Consider the following 21709-nt stretch of genomic DNA (forward strand, 5'->3'; position numbering starts at 1 on the left):
CCAGCCTGGTCTACAGAGTGAGCTCCAGGACAGCCAGGGCTACACAGAGAAACCCTGTCTCAGAAAAAAAAAAAGAAGTAAAATACATACTTGTTTTTAGACAGGTATCACTACATTTATATCAAGCTTAAGTTGAACTCACCAGTCTCAGTCTGTCTTTGCCTCTTGAACACTTGGATTAAACACATATACCACTATCCCCAAACTCGTTTTTAATATGTCACTGATCTTCTTATGCTTTGTAACTTGACTAATTATAAACATGGAAAATACACTGATTATTTCATTTAGTGGGATTCATTGTAAAAGTAATTTGGTTTCCTTTCTCACTAGTATTCTATAATTTATTGGTATTTTTAAAATATCCATTTAAAATTTAAATACAACCAACCATTTAAAATATTTTCTAAATCAAAAATTTATATCAGGATGATCTTGAAGGGGTAAAGTTTCTTTCACTGGCATTTGTTAAGTGACTTGTAGAAATATTTCTATCAAACTCAGAGACTCTGAGAGGACAGGTATACCAATAAATTAAATAAAATTGTATACACACACACACACACAAACACAAACACACACACACCACAGATTGATAGGTATTTACCTTGCATTATTTATTGGTAATATCATTATGGATATATATCCATGTACATATATATATGTATATACATATACATATATATATAAATGTACATATATTGATACATTCATACAATACATGTTAAATAGAATATGTTTATAAAACAACAAATCACTATTTTCTGTGTTCGACCTACTACCATGAAGTTTAGGTTTTCTTAGCCCTGTTTGAAAGAAGAAAAGTAAGACTTTGCAATAATTTTCTCAAATTGTATACATGTAAGAAGTAAATTCGAAGAATTTTTCGTCTCATTTCTTCACTACATGGTCTACCTCAATGGAGCATGATCCATGTGGATCCTACACAATATGGTCCATCAACTACTGTCCTCCTCTGCTCTAACTGGGGAGTTTTTAATACATTATCTCTCAGAGTATCAGGTTTCCTCCCGATTGTTAAGAATCCAATAGAGCCAGTGGTGTGGCTTTAGAGCATATTTCTAAGGTCAGTGGTGATGGCAGGTTATGCTTTTACCCTAAATGCATTAGTGAGGAGAAATTTGCATCCTTACTACTATAACAGGTAGCTAGGTTTGCAATGCCATTCCTCTCTGACCTGACAGAGAAAGAAATGAGGAAGTCTACATGTCCATAGAGTCATCTCTAGACAATTTTATTGTAGTATGGCCAAAATCAATGTGAGTTCTCACATCTATATTTCATCAAACACTGCCAAATATGAAGGTAGCTTCACCTCTGCTGACTGTGTTACGTTGGAAGCTAAATTCCCTGACTTTAAACCACCATTAGTAATTTACCATGAAGTTGAGGCTATGTGTCCAGACCCCAGGGAAATTTATTTTGCTTTGATAGCACTGGCTTTAGTAAGACTCCTATAATAGCTGAGTGACCTTCCTTGTTCTGCTCCCCTTGTTTAATCTCCCAAAAGAGCTCCGCTTGGGTTAAACGAGAGCCCCCAAGCTCCTGTAGATATAACCAAGCAATATTTCAGGGGCAAGAGAAGCCTTGGGAGACAGAGGAAAACAAATGGCATTTCTGGCTTTAAATAAATCCTTAAGTAGAAGTTTTAACTGCTAAATGCTTAAGTATTTACAGAAAAGGCAATTTTAAAGGAAATTACATGATATGAAAAGGGAAAATATATATAGCAGCATATTACTTTGTGACTGTTTGCTGAACTACTGTACCTTCAGCCCAAGAGTTTTACTTCTATGGAATATTTTTTAAATGTTGCCTCTTTACTCCTCCAACAAATGGTTTATATATCATGAAATGATATTGGATTAATAATCCAAATCAGATGATGCTAAGCCATTTCAATATATCTTTCAGATTATTTTTAATTTTTCTGTTTGTGGTTTTGTTTTGAGAAATATCCCTTATAATAGAGTCTGATCTCCTCCAACTTAGTGTGTAGATGAAGACACCCTTAAACTCTCTATCTTCTTGTCTGCATATCCTAACAGCTGGGATAGAGAAGTATACTAATACTTGAGGATAATAAACTCTCCTTTCCTTAACCTGCTGTTTTCAGGTATTATTACAATGATGATAAAAGTAACTTACAGAGCTTACCTCATCCTCTCTCAAATAGTCAACTTGAAGCTCAGCAAAGTGCATGTTTCCACAGATTCAAAATATCTATATATAGGACTTCATATACATCTTTACATTCATTTGAGGTTCCTTTACTTTTGAATGTAGTTGACTTGTAAAAACTAAATCAGCTTCATTCTTCTACATCCTCCTAAGTCCATAAAATATGTGCAATGTTTCAAAAACAAAATTATGAAACAACAGTGCTCATACTAAAGGCCTGGAAAGAACCCATTTTATCGTGCTTGGTGGCCTCATGGCGCTTCCTGTTCTTAAGGATTTGTGGTAAAAATTGAAGGAAATTTCTATAGAGTCTAATTGTTCATTCCTGTTGAATAGCCTAATTTCTCATATTCTTCTCCCATAGCAGTACTTGAACTTCTGTTAAATAAAGGTAGAATTTATTTAGAACTCTTATGAAAGAGACAGAGTCTGTGACAGTGGGGTTTTGTAGCAGGGAAAGAAATTGAGAACAGTTTCTAGAATTGGATAAAGTAATGAGAATTTTTTTAGATATGAGAAATGGAAAAATAGTATATGAAAAATTACTAAGAAACATCTGATGGAGGGAGAAACCGTGCAGAGCTGGGTAAGTAACATTTCAGTAACAAAATTGGATGTCACCCACTTTTTGTAAAAGATGATAAACCTAAGTAGATACTAAAAAGGAAGTGAGATTTTATATCAGAGAAATCCTAATGAACAGATTTGAAGTTTAGTGCTATTGTTGCTTCAGCGGATTTTAAGCAATATATGGTAGGTTAGCTTACCACTAAGTTATCCTAGAAGACACAAGAACGAGTCTTACTAAAATATGATGAAGCAGAGGTTTATGGTATATGTCTATGTATTATCTTTTAATAACTCACTTATTTACCCAGGCAGGCATGTATACATTCATACCACACACACACACACACACACACACACACACACACACACACACACACGTGCACACACTCACGCACACATGTGCACACACACAGGCACACACACACACACACACACACACACACACACACGTGTGCAACATATACACCTCACATACCACAGATCCACATACACAGAAAGAAGGTAGGGGAAAGAATGGGAGAGGTGGAAAGAGAAAGAGAAATTTCTTTTCTATTCTTTGGCAAAGAGTTCATTACTATTCCTCTGGTACATGCTTAATTGCATAAAACAACAGCAATATATAAAGAACTCAAGCATATACTATACATACATGATTTAAAAAAACTTTGGTCAATTTAAACTTACAGATAAGACTCCATAAGACTCCATACAACTCCATAACCAAGCATAACCTAACAAAAATAGTTTTAACTTGTAACTGTAATAAAAATTAGGAGGTAGTAATTTTCTCTTTCAAGATAGGTTAAAGCTCCACAATGAAGCTCTTGTGAGGCTATGACATTATGCAATGCATTATGATGTGTTGGGTGATTCAGCCATTGTGATGTCATGGTAGGATGCTATTGGCCTTTGGATCCATCAAAGGAGATTATGGAGGCATGAGAAGGGCAGATGCCCAAGGGAAACTGAAACTGAAGAAAATAACCTTCAAGTAAACAGTATGTTTCTGTATAAAAGTATATATTGGCATCAGAATCTCCTTCAGAGACTAGAGCCTGGATTAGTCCCCTCTGTAGATGGAGTAGGAAGTCAGTATCAAGAAAAGAATTGCAAGTATGACTTGAAAAATAGTGAGGTTGACAGGCAAAGAGAGGGAAGAGTGGACAGTTGACTGATAAAAAGAGCATCTATATGAAGTTAGACTTCTGGGAATTCATCAGGAAAAAGGAAATAGTAAAATGGAAAAGTTATAAACTGGCTTTGATTTGTTGTAACAGTTCTTGAGATTTTTATTTTAACTTATAATAGTAAGTACTATACGTTCCATTTCAATTGGTAGAAAACAAGTTATTTCTTATTTTTCAAAGTATATTTGTGTGTGTGTGTGTGTGTGTGTGTGTGTGTGTGTGTGTGTGTGTGTCACTTGCACGGGTCAGAGAGAGAAAGAGACAGAGATATAGACACAGAGACTGCTCTCATGTGAATGTTGACCATGGATAACTTTCAGGATCACATTTTCTTCTACCTTAAGTTCCAAGATCAAGATCAGATAGACAGATTTCCACAAAAAGCATTTTTAAATGTCAAATGATCCCACTGCCCCCAAGTTGAGATTTATGTGGTGGAAAAATGCCAAAACAATGCTAAAACATATACTATTCCCCTACAATTAACAAAAACTATCAAAGTCATATTTTCGTGTTTGTATGGGTCCCAGAAATTATGCATGTAAAAAATTTCTCATTTTGAAATCAAATTAATTCCACTGGAAAGTCAATTCAAATCTTTAAAAATGATGTCTCCTCTGTCTATGTTAACATACATACTTAAATCATGAGAAATGGAAATTTACACTAATTCCTACATCTGTAGTCCTTAAAAAACCAGGTATTATATTGATAGAACAAAAATTTAGAAACTTGAAAAGGAAAACATTTTAAAATAGCAACATGAAGTTGCTTATCACTTCACCAAATATTTATTGAGAACCCAGTGTAGATGGGCATACAATGGGTAACAAAATTACACGGTGTGTGGATTCAGATATATCTGACATTCTTGATAACAGAGTTTAGTGAATAGTAGTCAGGAAATCTTGGAAAAAAATAGGTACAAAGTTAGAAACTAATTAGCAATGTAAAATGTCAATGAATTGTGACTTTTGAATCTTAATTGTAGCATTTAACTACAAGCATGTTAGAGGCCTTGACAGACGAAAGATGGGCACCACAGAGGGAGCTGGAGAAAGGTGTTCTCGTTTAGATCTATGTTTAAAGACCATGACTCAGACAGAGATAGAGTATTTGAAATGTTGAAAATAGGTAGCAGGAAGTTGAAGAATATCCTACTAAGCCTGGTGACACTGTCAGACTTATATTTTAAGGTGAAAAATCCGTTCTGAGTTGTGCAGAGAATAGATTTCCTGAGAGATTTGATGAAAAATCCTTATACAAGAGGATGGTTTAATGTTCCAAGCACAGAAAATCATGGTGCTAGATGATGGGAAGGTAAGTTGGGTACTGTTTTGGTGTTAAATTGGCAAGATCTGATAAAGCCCTGATTAGTGAGGAGTCAGATAAAGGAAGGATGGAGAGGAAATCTTCCTACATTTCACCTTATTTATGTTGGTGGTTGAGTGAATCAGAATATACTGTATAAACGCAAGGATCATAATTTTAATTTGATGTATGTACAATTGGAGGTGCTATGCTCAACCAAGCAGATATAAAGTACACGCCCAACACATTAGTTATGACTGTAAAGTTAATATCATATAAGAAAGATTCTCATGGAGATAATTAAACTGCATAAATTATACTAGTCATAACCAAGTCGAACTTGGAGGTGGGTTGTAATTCTGTGAAGAATCTGAAAAAAATATTCCTTTATTTTCTATTCTTTTAAGCATAAATATAATCTAGAGAACCCTAGTTCTAACTTGGATCTCTGTCTCTCTGTCTCTCTGTCTTCGTCTCTCTCTCTCTCTCTCTCTCTCTCTCTCTCTCTCTCTCTCTNTGTGTGTGTGTGTGTGTGTGTGTGTGTGTGTGTGTATTTTTGTGCTGGATGATGTTTGTGTGGCTATTTGTTCTCATATGCCCACACACACATGGAGACTAGAAGATGTTCATTTTCTGTCACTCTTTGCCTTATTCCTTGGAGACAGGAACACTCACTCACTGATCCTGGGGTTAGATTGGCATGGTCTCCATCCATGATATGAGTCCCATCTCCACTGTGAGTGTTACAGATGAGAAAATGCTTGGCTTATTATGTAGGTGCTTAGGATTTGAACTCAAGTCCTCATGCTTTAATAGCAAGTGTTCTGATCCACTAAGCTATCTCCCAGGTTTCCTGATTTGGTTATTCATTAGCTGCTGTGATATTTTATTCCTATTGAACTTGGGTACTAGTGTTAAGGGTGTCCTGAGAGTAGTCTATGAAATGAATCTATCCCTCAGACTTCCTCTTGTACTTCCCATGTATCTACAAGGGCCTGCAAAGGGAGTACCTTTGTAATGCAGAGATTCTTAACCAGCACCTTCATATCCTGATACAATGATCTCTGATGTTTCAACCTCTAGCAGTGTGAAAAAAATTAATTTATGCAATTTGAGACACACACAGTGCACACCTCTATGTTATTATGTTACAGTATCCATTTTAACTAATAGAGAACCTATGCAGAAAGAAGCAGATACAACCTCGGACCAGTCTCCTTTCTGATTCACATGTGGTATACACATATCTGCAACAATTATCTATGACAATATTTAGAAACATCCACCACCTAGAGAAGTTGAATACAGAATCAGTGTCTAAGATTTTAATTGTTGTCCTTTATGAAAGTTACCTAGGTCATGGTGCATCTTCATAGCAATGGAAACTCTAAGACAAATATCAGTATCATACTTCATGTCATTTCTGTGACTACACAGGAGTCAGGGAACTGCAGCTACCAGAAGGTAGAGCATGGATGTTGGGATTAAAACACAGAACACTGGAGAAAAAAACTAATTTTGAGCATGAATTGTTCTACTCTGCTACACTAAGCATGGAACACAATGTTGAGATTAATTTTGGAAATTCTTCAAGTTAGTATTATGGTGGTTTGAATATGCTTGGCCAAAGGCATGGTACTATTAGGAGGTGTGGCCTTGTTGTAGGAAGTATGTTACTGTGGGGATGGGCATTGAAACTCTCCTCCTAGCTGCATGGAAGTCAGTGTTCTGTTTGCCTTTGGAACTAGATATAAAACTCTCAACTCCTCCAGTGTCATGCCTGCCTACAAGCTGCCATTCTTCCTGACATGATGATAGTGGCCGAACCTTAGAACCAGCAAGCTACCCCCAATTAAATGTCATTTATAAGAGTTGCCATGGTCATGTTGTCTCTTTACAGCAATGGAAATCTAATAGAGATACTAAAGATTTTCAACAATAAACAAATGAAATATTTATCTCACAACAGACCAATAACTGAAGCCATCTTGTATGAGAAGAGAGTGAAGGAAAGGAGGTCTAATGGCCTGCCCAACTTAGGATATGTCTCTTGGGAGATCACAGTGGTGGTGGTGGGGACCAAGACCTGACACTACTATGCTATGATGTGCTTAGAGATAGGAGCCTGGCATGGCTGTCCTCTGAGAGGCCCTACCCACAGCTGATGGAGACAGAAGCAGATACTTACACCCAATCATTGGACTGAAGTCAGGGACCAGTATGGTTGAATTGGGGGAAGGATTAAAGAAATTGAAAGGGTGGGACACCCCATAGGAAGACAAGCAGTCTCAACTAACACAGACAGAGGACCCAGGCACAGATATAGCAGAGGTCTGCTTGGTATAACCTCAGTGGAGACATGCTTAATCCTGGAGAGATTTGAGGCCCCAGGGAGTGAGAAGACCTGAATGGGGGAGGGTAGGAAAAGCACTCTCACAGAGGCAAGGGTGGGGAGGAATGAGATGAGGAACTGTGGGAGGAAGGATGGGGCAGGGGGACAACAAACGGAATGTAAATAAATGAAATGATTTTTAAAACAGAGAATCCATAGGCCTCAGCCTAGATATGTTGACAGCTGTGGTCAGAGCAGCAACTGCTATGATTTACACAGATAGAATTTTGGTGTCCTGTTTTGAGGATATGGAAGTGGCAGGTGTTGGCAGTGCTTGGGGAAAGAATGTGTATTGTGAATTACCATTACAGCTAGTGAGTCTCTTCTACCAATCTGTATTAGTGATGTGATGATCAAGTTATAACATATTTAACTCAGCAACGTTACACAAAAGACTGGGTCATTTTGCTGTCTAAGTGGAAGAGTTTGAATTTTGGGAAACATATCCTCCAAAAGACAGACATTGAAATAAATGTTAGTACAGGCCATAAGTAGGGTCTAAAATATGCCTAATATGTAAAGATGTGTCCTTTTTACAATGTTAGTTGGAACAGATGCACCAAAATTGAAATTGAAATAGATGAACTTGTTACTGTCTTGGTGAAAATATAAGAAGCATTTGAATTTTATTATTGCTTCTTGTAATTTTTACATAAATTACTAGAATAAACCATCTTTACTGGAAAAGGATTTCCCTTACATTATACGGAAAACAGATTTATAAATGAAAACGGCTGTTTTCTAAAAGTGTATTCCATTGAACTTTAGATTCCATGAGCAAAAATATTTTATAAGCATTACACATGCATAGAGAAACCCATCTTTATTTTAAATATATAGGAAACACTTGGTCAAATAAGATTAGTTTTTGTGATGCAGATATGGTGTGCATTTATCAGTAGAAAAATGTATGAAGCATTATTTGTAGAATGAGATGTAATGGAAGAAAGACAAGAACTGACAAGCTAGAGAATCCATGTACTAAATGCCAAGAATGTATTAAATCTCTTTCTTGTATTAAATGTATTAAATTTCTTTCGTGGGATACTATGTTACGACTGAAAATGCACTTTTCATTGTCATCTCTTTCTCACAGGAAACCTTAACAATCTATTAATTCTTCAAGTGATGGAAGTGTTTCTTTATACTCATAAAGAGCGACTATAGGTCCCACTTCCATTTTTTGAGGATTTAAAGGATGTGATCATATTTAGAGGATGTGATGCATGGTGGGGGTCTATAGAATGCTAATGAATATTGAATACTCACAAAAATTGCTAAACACATGATTAAAACATTTGAGTTACATAAATGTACAATGAGTAATAAGGATATAAATAATTCATGAGGTTTTTTTGTTTGTTCAAGTTGCAGTATACATGGATGTGCAGGATCCAGGAGATCAGAGAAACTGCCACCTTCCACTTTGGGCTCTCTCCCTTACATGCCTCCCTTTTATTACCTTTCTAATACAATATAAAACATAATAATTGTTAAAAGGATCAATATTCTTAAACTGAGTGAATTTTATAGTGTGACAAGTGGTTTGTGGAAATCAACTACATTGTACTTGATGGAGTTGAACTATGGACTGTTTGTGTAGTCAACTGGGCTTTGCCATTTAACATGGAGGGAGTCTTGAGAAATTGAGACCTTTGCATATGAAGTCTACACTAGTAGTTCTCCACCTGTATTTCATGATTCCTTTAGAGATGACATATCAGATATACTGCATATAAGATATGTACATTAAGATTCATAAAAGTAGCAAATATTCAATTATGAAGTAGCTACCAATTTAATTTTATGGTTGTGGTCACTACATGAGGAACTGTATTAAAGGGTTTCAGCATTAGGAAAATTGACATCCAATAGTCTACCCGGACTGGAAAGGTTAGCATCATTTTTTTAAAAATGGGTTTGTGTCACCATATTTTCTCAAATTTTAGTTTTGAGATTATAATATATACAAGCAACATTGTTTACACTGACAAGGTTATATTTATTCATATATGTGTATATACATGCATATATACTCATGCAATAACAATTAGAAAAAGTGAGGCCAGGACTTGAAGGAGAGCAGGAAGCGATATATGCAAGTCTTGGGAGGATACATCGGAATATAATTGAGTTGTTCAACATTCAGTTGGTGATGGAAGGTCATCTGGTAGCATAAAAGACATTAGATATAATTTGTGTCAGACATCAAACATATAAACTAGATTGTAGTAGCTGCCAGTCTGGATTCACTGTCCAGCTGCTGGTTCTCAGCAACATTCACAGAGGACCCTCTCCACAAATGCTACTTCAATTTTAGATGTCATGGCCCAGTAATATTTTTTGAAAAAAGTTCACATTTTATAGGGTACAGATTGAAATGTTTTCATATGTGTGTGTGTGTGTGTGTGTGTGTAATGTATGTGTTTATGTGTGTATAATGTATATAAAATCCAGTAACTGAAATTTGATGTGGGAATATTTTTGATTGTTCTAGCTATGGGAGCATTAGGTATAGATTTTTCAATTAGTTTTATTTTTCTTATTTATATCTCTTATATCTTTGCTATATCAAAGTTCTTTATTTTAGTGCAGTTTACTTCAGCTTTAAAAAAAAAAAGAAACACTTTAAATCCTCTTTAAAACTTATATTCCTAATTCTGAGACCCCACTCTTTTTTCTATATTCATTGTTAAATTATATTTTTCTTTATGTGTAAGTCTGAAGTATATCTGTATTTCATTTATTTAAAGGTATGCATACATTCACACTTGTCTGTTCCACCATCACAACGACTACTTCTTCCAGCACCTGATGTCCTTCTTACCATCAGACGTAAAATGCATCGGGATTCCCCTCTTGCCTCACCGTTGACTCTCACAGGTTTATTCCACATGGGATACTAAAGGCCTGTTGACTTCCCAAACAACCCATGCTTCACTTGCAGCAAGTGTAATGACGTAGGTTACCACAACTCTCTTGTTTAATTGATAATTTAATCAAATTTAGATTTCTGTTAGCCAATCTCTAGTTGATATCCTATGTCAAAGATTGCATTCTACACTATTATTTCTCTACTTTGTAAAGAAACAGTATCAAAGATTAGATGGAAATGCCAGGCTCTGGTATTCTTCATATTTTTATACAGAGTCACAAACATTGTGCACATTTTTGTTTTTGTAATAGGATACATCTGCTTTAAAGTCCCTACTTTGTTCTTCATTTGAAGATTATAAATCCTGAAGACTTGGTACATATTCAGGAATTCATAATGTTTCATAGTTCTGTTTTGCTCATTAATTTCTTCAAATAAAATGTCTAATATATAGATTTTATATGGAATATTTATGAACACTTGTTTGACTCATCCATATATATTTTATTACAGATATTCTGTTTTACCATGAATAACATATAAATAAATGCATTACAGATCAAGTAACATCAATATATTTACATTACCAACAAATGCCAGAGTTTAGAAATCCTGTCTACTAAAGTTTGTCAGTAAATTTAATGAAGCACCATTTCCGCAGAATGCCCATGAGTTATACAGTATCATAAAGTCAAAAGTCTGTCTGATATATCAGTATAGATGAGAGTCCTATTATACAAGTGATAAATTTTCTTAAATTTCCAGATGAAGTGTTGTATTCTCAGAGAAATAGAATGCCACCTATCATTTGTACAATTCATCTTGTGTCTATTGATATTTTAAATAATTGAATTTATAAAAATAATTTATGAAATGCTTTAGAGTTTCTAATCTGTTAAGTCAATTAAGTATCTCTCTCTCCCCCCTTCTCTCCCTCCCCTCTCTCCCCTTCCCCCTCACTCTTTCTCCCTCTCTCTTTCTCTCCCTCTCCCCTCTCTCTCTTTCTCCCTCTCTCTTCCTCTCTCACATTAATAGCCATCTGTCCTTGAAGTTTTCTTGTGACAATTTTTGCAAGATAACAAATTTAATTTATTTGACAGATGTATCAAAACGGAGATAATATGTACTTAATGTCCTAACTTTGGTAAACTATATTTTTGGATAAATATATTTATTTCAAACAGATTGTACTGTCAGGAAAAGTTGTTTGAAATGTGTTTAATTATGTATAGGTCCAGCTATTGCTCCTTTTATGCTTGTGCTATTTTATATCCACATTTTATATGTGATTAACTTTCATCAATATTTATGAAATAATCTTCCTATTCTAATTATTGTATTTTTTAGTTCTTGATTTATAATATATTTATTTCATCTACTCTAGTTTTATCTTTATTATCAATTTTATCTTCCTCTAGTTATGTTTCAGGAGAGAGAATTTTTTTTTGTTTTTGATTCTTCCTTATGAATGTATGTAAAGTTAAAGGTTTTTCATTAAATATTGCTGAAATTTCATCTCATAAATATTGTTCTCTTACATCTTGATAAAATTAAGTTATGTCATTTTGTAATTCCATTCCTGATATTATTTTAAGAATCTGAGTTGGTTAGAAGTATATTATTTTGTTCTATATTAGGAATATAGTTTCTTCACTATAAGTGTGTAGCTTGTTTCCTTCTTAATCCCACAATTAAAGAATATGTTTCATATTATTTCATTGTTTTAAATATCCTGAAACTTTATTATAATTCATCATATCTTAACATTGACTAAGTCTTCCAAACATTTGAAAAGGTAAATTATATTATTGTCTTTAGCAGTGATGTAATATAATATATTCTCTGTAAGATTATTAAATGCTTAGCATTATCAAGGCCAAGTTTCATATAATATTAGAAAGATACCAATTTGTAAATGAGCTCTGATTTTGTTCTTCTGAGGTATTTTTATTTCTATTTATTTTATATGAGTTTATGTTAGGGAGAAAACCCTCAGATAATTAAAGCTGTAAGCCCTTCAAGCAAATTATAGGCAAACAGATGTTTTAGCATTGCCTCAAGTGACTCCAATTTTCAGCCAGCTTTTAGAGGCTTCAGCTGAGAGATCCTAACTTCATCATTGATGTAATCCTTAAATGGATGACAGCAATCTGCTTAATGCACAAGTTAGTACTAAACATACATTTCAGGGTTTTTTAAAGATTAACTGGTTAACCACTTTAAGTATAGATTTTTTTTTCCAGTAGATGCAATTAAGTAAAGGAAATTCTCAAAGTACATTTTTTTTTACTTTAACTTTGCCACATTTCATAGGGGCATACGATTAGTATAATTAAAAAAGCATATTACTTTCATTAAATGTATCTTTCTGATCAACATTGTGAATCAGTATGTCAAGACAATTTCTATGAAGTGTCAAGACCTGAATTCAAACCCCAGGACATATGTTTTCAAAGCAAATAACTGACTTTCACAAGTTATTTTGTAACCTCTACAGGTACTGCATGGAAAATATCTACATGTGCATGGGCACACAAACAAAACACTTCATATATATCCATGGAAGAAAGGAAGAAAGGAAGCAAGAAAGCAAAAGAAAGAAAGAAAGAAAGAAAGAAAGAAAGAAAGAAAGAAAGAAGGAAGGAAGGAAGGAAGAAAGAAAGAAAGAAAGAAAGAAAGAGGGAAGGAAGGAAGGAAGGAAAAAGAAAAGAGGAAAGAAAGAAGAAAAGAAATGAAAGAGAAGACAGATAGACATCTTGAAAATATGCCAAATATTCTGTATTGTTATCTAATGGATCACAAAATGGAACTTTCCATTATGCATTATTATCCTCATTAGGCATATTCAAATTGTATCTGGAAATAGTAAATTATCAGAAGTAAAGAAAAGAACTTAGTCAAACTCTCAATTCCCAATTAGAAATAGAAAACACAATGCTTAAGAGCAAAATTTGGACATTAATACTTTTTGTGTAGTTCAGATTTTAGAAGATACTGAGTAGTAATATTTAAATTGATATGTTATATAAAATGTATTATGTCAAATAATTTATAATATTCAAGGAGAGATTGAATCCAGTGGTATGAAAGATTAAATTATAGGGAACAGTGGAATAGGGTATGTTAAATTGGCATAAGATATGGAAAGGCAAGGTAGGGGAAGGAAAAATGATAGAGAAATTACTAACATTAAAGACCTTTCAAAATGCCATAGAGAAACATAATACTATAGAAGCTTCCTAAAATATATACATAAACATATATAAAATGAGTTTAAAGGAAGTTACCAAATAATGGGTCCAGAAAGCATCCATTATCACCTACATATTCTTGAATAAACACTGCAGGGTAGTATCCTGAGCTTTTGTCCCCACCGGCAAGAACACGCTCAGGACAACCGGAATCTTCTGTGGCAAAAGCTTTATTGCTTACTTCTTCAGGAGCCAGTGGAGAAGAGAGAGAAAATGGCGGAGCCCCATCCCTTTTATGGAGGATTGTCCTCCGCCTCGGACATGTCACTCCCTGATTGGCTGCAGCCCATCAACCGAAGTTGTTGTCACGGGGAAGGCAGAGCACATGGAGTGGAAAGCTACCCCTGCACATGCGCAGCTTGCTTGTTTACTACTTAGAACATGGGTGTCAGCACCATCTTATAATGGCGAATGTGAGGGCGGCTCCTCACAGGGTAGGAATGGGTTACCACCTCTTTTGGACTTTACATGCTTTGCTCTGGGTGTGATAAATCACCATAGCCAAGGCAACTTATAAAAAGAAGGTTTTATTTGGGGCTTTGGTCGCACAGAGCTAAGACTCTATCATCATTGTATTCAGGAGATATGACAGTAGGCAGGCATCAGAACTGTAAAACTATGCTAAAATGTCATGTTGTCTACCACATGAATGAATGGAATGAGAACTGGAAATGGGAAAAGTTTTGAAGTCTTCTTTAGTGAAGTATTTTCTTTGTTAGTTACTTTTCTATTGCTGTTAAGAGACACTATGACCAAGACAACTTATAAAGTAAAAGATTGAATTTGGGCTTCATGGTTCCAGTGGATAATAGAGTCTGCAACCATGGGTGTCAAGGAGCATGACAGAAGGCAGTCAGTCATGGCAACAGAGCAGTAGCTGAGAGGTCCCATACATAGACAGAAGTTGCTAAAGAACTCTTCAAACTGCCACCCTTCCTTCAACAAGCCTACAACCCAACTCTACCTTGTAAATTTCCACACATAGTGCCACTATCTTTGGAACTAGTGTTCAAATCACAAGCCTATGTGGGACATTCTTATTCAAATCATTACATTGACGTTATGAGTGAATTTCCATAGACCACTCACCCCACAATATTTCAAAATTCATGATTGCACTATAGGTCTCCCAGTAAGACTATTTAAGAGGTAGCATATTTGATTCATAGAATGTGAATACAACATATAATGAATAAAAGCATTTTGTTATTTATCTGGAGGGATCTTCCCTATCAGCTAATTTTCATGGTTCTGGAAACTGATATCAATGGGACTGGAAAAGAAAAGTAATCTTTATTCTACCCAGCTGTGATCTCTAAAATCTATAGTGATGATCAGCCTGGCAAGCCATGCATACTTGTGTTTTTAATATCATTTTATTATCATACATATCATATCTATATATCTATACATCTATATCTCTATATTTTGATATCTCCATATCTTTATATCTCTATATCTCTATTTCTATATCTCTATCTATCTATCTATCTACCTATCTATCTATCATATATATCTATATCTATATATCTCTATATATTCTTTCTATACTGTTTACTGGAAGATACTTTAAACCAAGTTTTAGTGTATGGAGAGATATGATTGAAATTAGTAAAGTAATATGATTGGTGATATGTATAATACACTTATTGGTGGAATACATTTTAAGTGGAACTTAAATACAAGAAAGTATACTTTAAAAAGAATTCATAGTAAAACTGTTGCAAATGGCAATGTAGTTTTAAAACTAAGAGTAGCAATGGAAACTTGTCCTACTGCAAGGCATCAGGCCTTACCGACTCCTCGCTAGAACCGTCCCTTCTCTACTGACCACAGTTTTGAAACAGACTAATAGAGAACTCCTATTATCAACCCAGTGAGCAACGGATACTTACATTGTATTGGTCTTTTCAAAGATCTAGAGAGTTCTAGAGCTCAGGTCAGTGCCAAAAAACAAATGTGATGTTTATTTCATGGTAGCTTTTGGAATGTCAACTATGAAAAAAAAATCTTATTTTCTGGAACCAGAATATGAATTTGGAGATATCCTGTATAGATGCTGATTAATTCATAGTCTCAGAATTTTATGAAATTAGGTTTATGACACCTTTCTTTCTAAAAAGTACTGTTATCTTAAGTCTCTATTGTAGATGCGTCTGGAGAGAGGGAAATAAGAAGCCTGATAGCTCTGTCAGAGTAAATAATGCAAAAAAAATAAAAATAAAAACCATCATTTTTATGCTGAAAGAATGCAATTGTGAAAAACAGAAGAAATTTGATTTTCTTTTTATATACAGAAATATATTAAAAATGACAGAATTTGGGAATGCTTTTGCACTCAAATAGAAGAAAAATTTTAAAAAATATATATCTTCTATTCAATCACTAATCAGGCCTATATCGACTTAGCTTCTGAGATCAGAGCATCAGGGTGATCAGGCAGTAGACAATTAGCTGATTACTGTGAATTCTTCTGAAAGTTTATAATGAGAAAGATTTATTTCTTAACAAAGTAAAGTTTACTTCAATTGATAGGAAATAAATAGTTTTTAAATATGCCGTGCCACATTTGAAAATGTCTGTAGCCATTCTTCAGACAAGACTTTGAGGCAGCTAAAGGCTTGAGCTTATGCATTTCCTCCTGCTTAGTTTCCTGTAATGGGCCAACACATTTAGTTGGGGAAAGCTTTTCTAGTCTCTCTGAAGCCCTGTGCTTGTTCTTGCAGAGATTTTTCTGGATGTAGTAATGGGAAAATTTGTATATTCTTGTAGTCTTCAATTGCCTTGATCTTTGAAACATATTTTATGAAAAATTATTGTAAAAATTATACAAATGGCCCTGAAACTTAGTGTATGATTGAAAATTTTCATTCTCTCATTGAAAGAAAGAAATTGTTATGCTTGGGGATAGAGAGAGCTGCTATCTGCAACACAACTTACACATTGATTTCCAGCCCATTAAATATAGAGACAGGAATCTAAAATTATGCCCAAAAGGCAAGTAACATAGTTTTATGAACATAAAAATTATTTGAGTTCTCCTTTTTCTATGATACTTTTCTATCAATAATTATCCTCTGAACACTTTAGTGGTATTATTTTGTAAAAATAGCAAAAGTAAACAAAGATGAATGAGTATTACCCCAACCCAAAATTAAGGAAAATAATTCATTGAGATACAATTTTATTTTTATGAAAAGTTTTGAGGGTACTTTGTAGGTGAGTATAAATTAAATATAAATATCATCATCATCCATATTTCTTCCTGTATCTTCCATATCTATGTTTGCTTTTGTTATTATTAAATTATGTTTGCATAGAAAAAGCATGATATTTTGACACATTGAAACTATAGTGGACGCTTCCTTCATTGATATTTAAGGATCTTATGTCACATAATGCTATTGTAAATTAACATGTACTCATGGCCAATATATAAGGCTTTTTATTAAGAATCAATAAACTTTTTATCCAAATATTTATTCTGATTTTATATTACTACATATGCAGTAGTTTAAACAATTGTAAAATCTAGGAAATAACTATAAAACATTTATTTAGTGAAATAAATTGTGTTACTTTTTCATATAGAAAATGTTCCTAAAGACACATGCAGAATTTTGGAAGAGCAATAAAATAACCAGAAGAAAAAATAATTTCTGGTGATAAGGGCACAGAGGTGTTAGAAGAATGTGAAGTAAAGCATGTATTGGGTTGTGAAAATATAAGAGGTGTATTTGTGTTATCTGAGCTACCTGAAGACCAGCAGAGAGCAGTTGTTCAAAGGCCTAGTGAACAGACTACACTGAAGCCTCTGAAAGCAACCAGGCAAGACTGTATTTTAGAATGATGACCACAACAACCATCCTCAGAATTAGTTGATTGAAGAGTACAATGTCCTGAGAGAAACAACACACTAGAAGGGTAGACAAAGAGAAGTGATCATATTGAAACGATAGTGACTTTCATAATAACATTACTTGTTGGGTAGTGTTTTCATTGAGTTTAATTTTATATCCATAAGGAATGATATAAAAGGAAGATAGAGCATCAGAACAATGTTGGCCATCTTCCTGGATAGAGTAGGGCCCTGAAGGCTTCCTAAGACGATGCCAAACATCAGCAAACGGCAAGTGGCCTTACATTCGTAGATTATAGTTTAAGTTCCATTGCCTCATGGTTGGAACAAGAATCACCTGTTTGAATAGGTTGTTCATGGTGGAAGGATGATCCTTTGAGGATATCCTTACCTCCAATACATAGTATAAGCAACATATGTCCAGAACAAAGACAGAGAATCAAAATATCAACTTTGTACACATGGAGCCACAGATCAGGAGGGCAATCTGTTTTCAGAGAGGAAGATGACTCATACCCTGCTAGCAGGTCATCAAGGCCATTAGGAAGACTCCTTGTCATTCCCATAGCATTATTTATCAATGTTTTCATTCAGTTTCTTGCATTGTTGCTCCCTAAGAGCTGCAGATAATTCTTTATCACTGCAAAACAGGAATTTAGTGATATTGGTGAAAGTAATTAAAAATAAAATGCTCTTAAGTCATTTTAAACAAGATTGACTTAATTTTCTGTTTAAGATACTGATAAGTTGTTATGTGACACTATTCCTTTGGAAGCATAAAATGTCTCATCACATAGGGAAGCAATGATATACCAAGATTCCACACCATAACTTAGTGAAAAAAATTAGTTTTATTGAATTACTTACTGAATCAGAAATAACTTGAAGAGAGTTATGTCACCAAAGCCCAAACAAGGATGAATGACAGGTCACAGAAACAGGAAATTTGGCAATCACGGCATCAACTGAAGAGATCAGGGCAGGTTAAGGACTGTTTTTACTAAGTGAATAAGTGATATGACTCTTTTCAAGGCATCTCAGCTGGTCTCTTCTTCTTTGAGGCAGGTCAGTTTATCTCTCTCTTATCTGATATCTTGACTTCTCAGACAGTGTCTCTCAGCAATTCTTTCAGCTTGTATACACATGGAAACAAAGGATCCCAATGAAAGTGATCAGTTTTAGGGTCGTACTGAAGACTTTGAGTTGTTTGTTTGTTTGTTTGTTTGTTTTTGAGCATGATATATGCTTTTTCTCCCCTTTACATCATCCTATGTTTTATCTCTAAGGTAGATAGTTTTATTTCAAAGTAAATAGATACACAGTATAACTAAACAATAAATACCATCAGTATTTGTTTCTTAATTAACATTTTCTCTTTTTTTTTATTTTCCTAGTCAGACTTACATAAAAGTCTCAAGAGTGTCGAATACTCTTTAGTTTCTTAGCAAGATATTTCTTCCAATGATGAGTATACATGATATTACACTCTGGAATAAGGTTCACATGTCATAATTGCTCCCCACAGTTTCATGGTCCAAATAAAAGCATTTCCTTGAGTATGTTTTTTAAGCGGCATTGGTCAGGTGGCAAGCTAAAGACAAGAGAAACTTATAAAAGAGTTGTGTTAGCAGAAGAAGTTTTAAGTTCACCAAAATTAAATCTTCTATAGTATTGTAAAGTGTGCATCTTAGTTACATAGAGATTATTTTATTTTTCAAAGCAGTCATCAAAGCTAACATTAGTGATGAAGTATTATATTATTTAAACTTTGAAGAGAGCTCACTATAAATAATAATAATGATAATAATAATAACAAGGGGCCTCTCTTCTCAATGATGGCCTACTAGGCCATCTTCTGCTACATATGCAGCTAGAGACACGAGCTCCGGGGGGTACTGATTAGTTCATATTGTTGTTCCTCCTATAGGGTTGGAGACCCCTTCAGCTCCTTGGGTACTTTCCCTAGCTCCTACATTGGGGGCCCTGTGATCCATCCAATAGATGACTGTGAGCATCCACTTCTGTGTTTGCCAGGCACTGGCATAGCCTCACACTAGGCAGACTTTTTATGCCCCAGTACAGGCGAATGCCAGGGCCAAGTAGTGGGAGTGAGTGGGTAGGGGAGCAGGGTAGGGGGAGGGTATAGGGGACTTTCAGGATAGTATTTGAAATGTAAATGAGGAAAATATCTAATAAAAATTTGAAAATAATAGTAATGATAATAATAATAACAAAAAATGAAAAGATGAGGTTCTACCATCTCCCCTGTTTTACTTTGCTAAACTGAACACTTTTTGTGTCTGGAAACCTTAAGCCAGTAAATCAGCATGAACTTGCAGCTACAGAGGTTCTGCCTTTGAATTCCTGAAGGAATTCTATGACAGGTTTCATTCCACAGCTAGCCACTGGATTATGGCCACCCTGAAAATCTTTCCACAGCATGTACTTAAGCACCCCTAGTTCTCTTAGTACCATCTGTAATGAGAAAACTCTCAAGTTTCTCAGATCAACAATGTTGATATTTGTCAGAGTTCACCAAGGGCTCTGAACCCAGTTTGAATTATTCTCTCTTTGGAGGATCTTGTATAGGCATTCAACTCAAACCATCAATATTGCTTGCAGTAAAATAGATGTTACCTGACTTTCAGAGAATACCTGAGGGCCATTGGAATGGGAAAACAACACATCTCTTTTAAAGCCCTGTCCTGTGAACCTTGGGTCTCAAGGTCCCTGCTTCAGTGAGGGAAAAAAAAAGAAATGACAAGCATGCAAACACACTTAGAGAAAAGCTGGGGTCAAGTGTGTCGTGCACATTCTAACAGAATGACATGAGCTACCGTGACCTAGAACTTCAGCATATTTATTATGTATGGTCCAGCAGGGAGAGTAAGCTTGTCTGGTAAGAGGTCTCCATGGGCTATCTGTCTCAGGCGATAAGCATTCAGGAAAAGAAAGCTGTTGTTGCTAATTTTTACATACTTAGCTAACATCCACGCTCAAACCAAAGGAAGAATGTGTCATCCCTCGAAGCCTGAGCCAAATCTGGAAAGCTTTGTCTCTTCCATAAGTCTGAAGCTTTGCATCCTAGCACATTATACGCTCTTCTTAAATGCATTATATTTTATTTTTGAGATCATAAGAAAAATTAATTTTTTGTCCATTTCCTCTATCCAAACCCTCCCATATTACTCTTTCTGCTCTCTTAAAATTTCATGTTCTCTTTTTTACTCATTGTTACTGCATGTGTATATGTATCTCTGTGTACATGTATATTACTTCATATAACTTAACAAATCCATGGGCAATTACTTACATATATATTTTTTCACTGTTCTTTAAATTTTTACTCAAGGTTTTCTCAGCACCTCAGATGTTAACTTTTTGCTTGAAAGATGAACAAGCAGAAATTGCCCTCTGATGTTTTCCATGTTCTTCTGTAGGGTTAAGGAAAGCAGTGCCACATTGTCAACAGATATGTTCAAAGGAAGAGCTAACTCCAAAGGAAGTGGAGCTGAATGTGCAATTCAGATGAGACAGATGGTTCCTTTCAGGAAGAAGGCTCCTTAGGAAATTCTGAAAGCCCAAGGTCACCAATGTGAACTCATCCTTACCATCATCTTACATGCTTATTTCCTGTCACATTAAGCAATGCTTCCCTGCTTTTGTCTACTGTTATTAAAACCCATGTTTCCCATTTGGTAGACAAGAGAATATCAGTCTGGGTGTGATAGAACATACCTTTAATCCTATTACTCAAGAAGCAGAGAAAGGTATATCTCAATGTTTTATAGACTAACTTGGTTTAAATAGAGAGTCACAAACAAACCAGGGACTATATAGTAAACACTGTCTAAACAACAACAACAATAACAACATTAAAACACTTGACCTACTTTTTAGTTGGGTATACAACTTGGAATTTTTATCTGTAAGGGTAGGGTTATTATGGGCACAGATACTTTTATGAACTAACCGGTAAGAAGGACACATGCTCCACTATGTTCATAGCAGCCTTATTTATAATAGCCAGAAGCTGGAAAGAACCCAGATGCCCCTCAACAG

General features: G+C 34.9%; 1 long non-coding RNA gene across 1 annotated transcript; it reads left to right on the forward strand.

The window, feature by feature from the left end:
- Positions 1 to 3701: 3701 nt before the first annotated feature.
- LOC110312117 lies at positions 3702 to 13114 on the forward strand. Its single transcript, XR_002380025.1, has 3 exons — positions 3702 to 3770; positions 10416 to 10622; positions 13035 to 13114. It is a non-coding gene; the product is annotated as an uncharacterized LOC110312117 (long non-coding RNA).
- The last annotated feature ends 8595 nt before the right edge of the window (positions 13115 to 21709 follow it).

Source organism: Mus caroli, chromosome 16, assembly GCF_900094665.2.
Source record: "Mus caroli chromosome 16, CAROLI_EIJ_v1.1, whole genome shotgun sequence".
In the NCBI taxonomy this organism is placed as follows: domain Eukaryota; kingdom Metazoa; phylum Chordata; class Mammalia; order Rodentia; family Muridae; genus Mus; species Mus caroli.